At 31.1% G+C, this 6,914-nt stretch overlaps 1 long non-coding RNA gene and 1 pseudogene across 2 annotated transcripts; both read left to right on the top strand.

Moving 5' to 3' along the window:
* The first annotated feature begins 1,969 nt into the window (after window positions 1-1,969).
* Window positions 1,970-3,816, top strand: LOC145318457 (uncharacterized; annotated as a pseudogene). The gene is made up of 2 exons (XR_013879341.1): window positions 1,970-2,047; window positions 2,604-3,816. The product of XR_013879341.1 is annotated as an uncharacterized LOC145318457 (transcript).
* Window positions 3,817-5,231: 1,415 nt separating this feature from the next.
* On the top strand, window positions 5,232-6,345 carry LOC145318464 (uncharacterized). Its single transcript, XR_013879344.1, has 2 exons — window positions 5,232-5,305; window positions 5,876-6,345. It is a non-coding gene; the product is annotated as an uncharacterized LOC145318464 (long non-coding RNA).
* Window positions 6,346-6,914: the final 569 nt, after the last annotated feature.

The raw sequence follows: 6,914 nt of genomic DNA, 5'->3' as shown, positions 1-6,914 counted from the left end.
ATCTGCGTTGCCCTAACCCTGCCGGGCTGCCTTGTACCAAATTTATCCAAACCTAAGTTTTATGAATGCTAAGTGATGTAATATTGTAAAAAATATTTTATATTACAACTAAACTGTGTAGATATTGTTACTGTTTATACTTTTTTCTGTTCTTTTTTCTTGTTCTTTCTGTCTTCCTTCTTTAACTTTTGTTCCCCAATTTATTTTCTTTTATTCAATTAATTAGATCTCATAACTAAAATTGTGTTTTATGTAAACTTATTATTATAAATATTTTCAGATTGAATATGAAATGAAAAAGACTCAAAATTATAAAACTGAATTTTATAGAAACATAAAAAGATAAGAAACATAGGTAAGTTTTAATTTATCAAATTAAAAACAGTAAATGTCTGTCAGTCGATATAAAAAGATTAGCCACCCACTGAAAAGTATTTGTTTTAAGACATCTTGATATAAATCTAGGTATACTTTTTTACTTTTGTAGGAGTTTAGTACAAACCTTTTATGGGTTTCATTTAACAAAGATGGTTACCCCCTAAGTGCCAAGTTAAGCTCAATACTCCCCCCCCTCCCCCTATATTGTGGGAAAGTTTATATGTGCATGTGTTTTACTTTAGGTTAGGTTAAGTCATATTGGTATAGGCTCCGAATGTTAGGGCCCAAGGAGTGGTTAGGCATAAGGTGAAATAATTAACTCATCACCTTTTTAAGCATACTTTTTTTTGTTTAAGGAGGAGGGGGGGGGGGGGTTCTTATGCTTGCTATGCACTTTGGGAAAGCACCAAAATAAATTAAGATATTTTTGATTAAAAACCAATCCCCCCATTCATTTGAGCACTGCTACTAGTCAAAGATGAAATAATAAAGACAACGATTTATAATTTTGTTTCTTTCTCAGAAATTATGTTCAATATTTTTATTACAGGTGAAAGAACAATTTCCATTCCATCATGTTGTCTTGTGATATTTGTGAAAAGAAATTCTCCATCAAAGACGCTCTAACAAGGCATATGAGAGTCCATACAGGAGAAAAGCCTTTCAAATGTGATTTATGTGGTAAAGCATTTACGCAGAAATGTAATTTAATTACACACAAGAGGATCCACACAGGAGAGAAGCCATTCTCTTGTCAAACATGTCATAAGGCTTTCTTACAACAAAGTTCATTAACTGTACACAAGAGGATCCATACAGGAGAAAAGCCATACTCTTGTATATTGTGCCAGATTTCTTTTAACTCATGTTCACACCTATCAAGACATAAGGGTTCAGCTGAACATCTGAAGAAGTTAGAATCTACCAAGAATTCAGTTCCACTTTCTACTTCTACAAGTTTTGTTGATTGTGGTGAAGCTAATATAAAACTAGAGATAAAAGAAGAAGAAACTCTTGATAAGGATCCTATCTTTATAAAGATAGAGGCTGAGAGTGTAGAAGTAATTATAAAAGAGGAAATAAAGGAGGAAGAAGGAGTTGAGCGTGAAGAATTTATATAAGTAGATAGAAATAAAAATGTTTGATAAATGAAAGTTTGTATTGAAGATTTGATAATATGTGTAAATAATTTTACTTCTTCAAAAATGATTTTAAAGAAAAAATCTTAATTCTTTGAAAAAATGCTATTTGTAAAAAGTTTTAAATAGATAGTATCTTATATACTTTGTTTCCTTTATTGTTTAAGCATTAATCTGCATTGCCCTAATCTAACCTTGTACAATTATAAACCAAATTTACTCTAACCTATGTTTGATGAATACTAATTGATATAATATTGTAAAATTATTTCAACTAAATCGTGTAGATACTGTTTCTGTTTTTACATTTTTTTCTGCCCTTTTGTGCAAAAGTTTTTATAACTTCTTTAATTTTTGTCATCCAATATATTTCTCATTTTCACATATTTAATTTTTCTCATATTTAAAATTGTGTTACGTGTAAAACTATACCTATTATTATATTTATTTTCAGACTAAATATAAAATGAATTGAGACTCTAAGATTATAAAAAAAAAAATCACGAGTAATTTGAGTTTAGCAAAGTAAAGTAAGTTAATTTTCTATATTTTAAATATTATGTAGCAGAATCATGATATTAAAGATGTCTGTCTATCTGTGATAAAAGTAAAAAACAGTTGGGGTTTTTGATGGGTTTCTTAATAAATAAAAGTTAAAGATGGACATTGAATAAAACATTAAAAGTAGATCGGGTAATAATACTTTTGTCATGTACATGTGAGTGGATAGAAGAGTAAGTTGGGTAAGAATTAGATGTAAGGATAGAGTTTTCATAGAGATCATCTGGAATATTTTTACCTACACAGTGACAAACACACCATACATATAGAGTAGCTACACTATATTAGTAATAAATATAATGAGAGAGTTTTCATAAAAAATCCCTATGTATACTAAATAAGATATGATTGTTAGGATTTTTTCATAGAGTACTTTTACATAAACGTTTGACAGACGTACGGACACATATCATTTATAGAGTAACTGTAGTAATCATTATTTGAAATGATTATTGAAATTTTTAAGGCTTAAAATTATAATTTCCATTTCTACACCAGTATTACATAATATACTATTTATTCCAGGTGCAAGAACAATTAAGAAACCATCATGAACAAGTGTCATATCTGCTGCAAGAAATTCTCTTACAAGAGCCAATTAACAACACATATAAGAATTCATACAGGAGAGAAGTCATTCAAATGTGATTTTTGTGAAAAGGCATTTTCAGAAAGAAGTGCCTTGATAAAACATAGAAGAATGCATACAGGCGAAAAACCATATTCATGTGATACATGTAAAAAGTCTTTCTCACATCAAAGTACATTAGCTGCACATAAGAGGATTCATACAGGAGAGAGACCATACTCTTGTGATACATGTGAAAAAGCTTTCTCACAACTTAGTCATTTAATTCTACATAAGAGGATCCATACAGGAGAGAAGCCATTCAAATGTGTTTGGTGTGAAAAAGCTTACACACAGCAAATTAATTTAACTGTCCATAAGAGGATTCATACAGGAGAGAAGCCATACTCTTGTGATACATGTGACAAAGCTTTCTCACAACAAAGTGCATTAACTATTCATAAGAGGATTCATAAAGGAGAAAATCGATACTCTTGTGATACGTGTGGAAAGACTTTTGGTGTCAGTAAAGAGTTGATATTACATAAAAGGATGCATACAGGAGAGAAGCCATACTAGTGTGATACATGTGACAAAGCTTTCTCACAACAAAGTGCATTAACTATTCATAAGAGGATTCATAAAGGAGAAAATCGATACTCTTGTGATACGTGTGGAAAGACTTTTGGTGTCAGTAAAGAGTTGATATTTCATAAAAGGATGCATACAGGAGAGAAGTCATACTCTTGTGATACATGTGAAAAAGTTTTCTTATATCAAACGGAGTTAACTGAACTTAAGAGGATCCATACAGGAGAGAAGCCATACTCCTGTGATACATGTGACATGACTTTCTCTACACGAGGTTGTTTATCTAACCATAAGAGGAGTGTTTTATGCCAGAAACCTTATTACTCAAGTCCAGAATTGTCACAGCAAAGCAAATCAGCTGGACATCGCTTGAACTACGAAACTACTAAAAACTCAGTTCCACCTTCTGCTTCTACCAGTTTTGTTGATTGTGGGGAAGCTGATATAAAACTTGAGTTAAAAGAAGAAGAAACCTTTGATGAGGATCCTCTCTCTATCAACATGGAGGCTGAGAGTGTGGAAGAAATTATAAAAGAGGGAATAAAGAAGGAAGAAGGAATTGAGAGTTAAGAATTTGTCTGGGGTGTATATTCTACATGGGATCCCCGGCTCAGGGGGGGGGGGAATAAAAAATTAGTGGTTGGAGGGAAAAAAATGTAAAAATTAAGAAAACATAAAACATTTTTTCCATTTACCCCCCCCCCCCCCCTCCCCCCCTCCTTAGTAAAAAAAACTAAAAGAATGTGTGGTAGGAGGGATAAAATAAATAAAATATAGAGTTCTTTTAATATTTTTCCATTTTCCCCCCTACTTGGTAAGAAAAAACTAGGGGGGGGGGGGGGAATAAAGAAATTTGTAGCCGGGGAAAAAAATAAATCTTGTGCAGAATATACACCCCTGGAATTTGTTTAAGTAGATAAAAATGAAAATATTTGATAAATGCATGAACTTAAATTGCATATTTGTTCTAAAGGGGGGAGGCGGATGTGCCACTTTTTGAAACCAAAGGTAAAACGTGCATGATCTCAGCCCATAAAAGAGTTATAACTCTAAAATTCGGCACAGCAGTTGCTTTTGTGGTGAACAATATGGAACTGTGAAGAAACGGCGGCGGAACCGCCGCTCCCGCCGTTTCCCGCCGATATTTTTTGCCTTTTTTCGCCAAATTGGACAGTTCTCAATCATCTGAGATAAACTTTTTTTCTCATAAAAATTTCCCTTATATTTTCACGTAACACTTTTTAAACATGTCAATATTAAAGTGTAAAATCTTACAAGTGTCGGGTAAAAGCTAAATTTTTATGAAAAAAAAGTTTATCTCAGATGATTGAAAATTGTCTATTATGGCGAGAAAAGGCAAAACAAATTCGGCGGGAGCGGCGGTTCCGCCGCCGTTTCTTCACAGTTCCATATTGTTCACCACCAAAGCAACTGCTGTGCAGAATTTTAGAGCTGTAACTCTTTTATGGGCTGAGATCATGCACGTTTTACTTTTGGTTTTAAAAAGTAGCACATCCGCCTCCCCCCTTTCTTTTAAAAAGTTTTTAAAAATTATGTTTTTTATGTTTGTATTTAAGATTTGATAGTAAGTGTATATAGTATTGCTTCTCCAAAAATAATTTTAAAGAAAAAAATCATAATTCTTTGAAAAAATACGTTATTTGTAAAAATGTGTAAATAAGTACCTAGTATCTTATATACTTTGTTTGCTTTATTGTTTAAACATAAATCTGCGTTGCCCCTTGCACATATACATACCCAATTTACCCTAACCTAAAATTGAGGAATACTAATTGAGATAAAATTTAAAAATTGAATATATTTCAACTAAATTGTATAGAAATTGTTTCTTTTTATACATTTTTCTCTATCCTATTGAGCAAGGTATGTCTACCATTTCTAATTTTTATTATTTCTCATTTTCTTACATTCAATTAATCAGATCTCTTTATTAGAATTTTGTTACTTGTAAAATAATTATTATTTTTATTTTCAGACTGAATATTAAATGAATTGAGACTCTGAGATTATATACAGAAAGAAAACAGGAGTAATTTGAGTTTACAAAGTAAAATAAGTTAGTTTTATAAATTATAAATATTATGTAGGAGAATCTCTAGAATATTAATATTAAAGATGTAGGATGTCTATCAATTTGTCATAAAAGTGAATTAGTTTGCTGTAATCAGAATATTATTCAAACAGTTGATGTTTGGGATGGTTGTTTCTATTGTATGTATTATAAATAAAAGCTAAAGATGGACATTGAATAAACATCAAAAGTAGATCTTGTAATAATACTATAGTCATGTACATGTTAGTGGATGGAAGAAAAAGTGAGATAAGAATTAGATTTAAGAGGAGAATTTTCATACTGTACAGCTGGAATACTTTACCTACATTGTGACGAACACACCCTACATATAGTGTAGCTTTACTAAATAAGATATAGGTGTAAGGAGATGAGTTCTCATAGAGTATGTTGACCTACTAATGGACAGACGTACGGACACACCTTAATTATAAAGTAGTTATTACAATAAAATCAGTATTTGAAATGATTCATAAAAAATAAAAAGGCTTGAAATTATTATTTTTAATGCTTTACTGGTATTACATTAAATTTTATTTATTCCAGGTGCAAGAACAATTAAGAATCCATCATGAACAAGTGTAATATCTGCTGCAAGGAATTCTCTACAAAAGTCAATTTGAAAGTACATGTGAGAATTCATACAGGAGAGAAGCCATACTCTTGTGATATATGTAAAAAAGCTTTCACACAAAAAAATAATTTAACTGTCCATAATAGGATCCATGCAGGTGAGAAGCCATACTCTTGTGATACATGTGAAAAAGATTTCCGTATTGTGGGTGATTTAACTCGTCATACCAGGATCCATACAGGTGAGAAGCCATACTCCTGTGATAAATGTAAAAAAGCTTTCCGTATGGTTGGTGATTTAACTCGTCATACCAGGATCCATACAGGTGAGAAGCCATATTCTTGTGACAGTTGTAAAAAATTATTTATTAACATTGGTGACTTGATAAAGCATAGAAGGATCCATTCAGGAGAAAGACCTTATTATTGTGATTTATGTCAGAGATCTTATAAATCAAGCTCAGACTTATCAATACATAAAAAGTCCACTAAACATCTTAAGAATTTAGAATCAACTAAAAATACAGTTTCACCCACTGCCTCTACCAGTTTTTTTGATTGTGGTGAAGCTAATATTAAACTAGAAATAAAAGAAGAAACTATTGATGAAGATCCTCTCTCTATCAACATGGAGGCTGAGAATGTTGAAAAAACTGTAAAACAGGAAATAGAAGATGAAAGTCAGGATAAAGATTCTCTTTCTTGTGAACATAATTCTGTTTAGGTTATAGTCAGCACTATTGACATTGTTGAACACAAGATTGAACTATGATAAACTAAATGCTAATATAAAAATTTGAAACAAATAATATCGTGTATTTACTGTTTTTTTTTTACTTTCATTATTCAATATAAATTTTTTCAGAACTATTTTAATTATATGAGTTTTTGTATTTTATTTTGCTTTGGAACAATTTCTTTAAAATCAAACTGCATAACAATGCTTGTTTTACTGTTTTGATTCTGCTCCTATTTAATGGGGAACATTATATTCATCTTAGATTGTGTCTTA

The sequence above is a fragment of the Acartia tonsa genome, chromosome 5, assembly GCF_053477335.1.
Source record: "Acartia tonsa isolate MP-2025a chromosome 5, ASM5347733v1, whole genome shotgun sequence".
Lineage (NCBI taxonomy): Eukaryota > Metazoa > Arthropoda > Copepoda > Calanoida > Acartiidae > Acartia > Acartia tonsa.
This window is presented reverse-complemented; position numbering and strand designations above follow the sequence as displayed.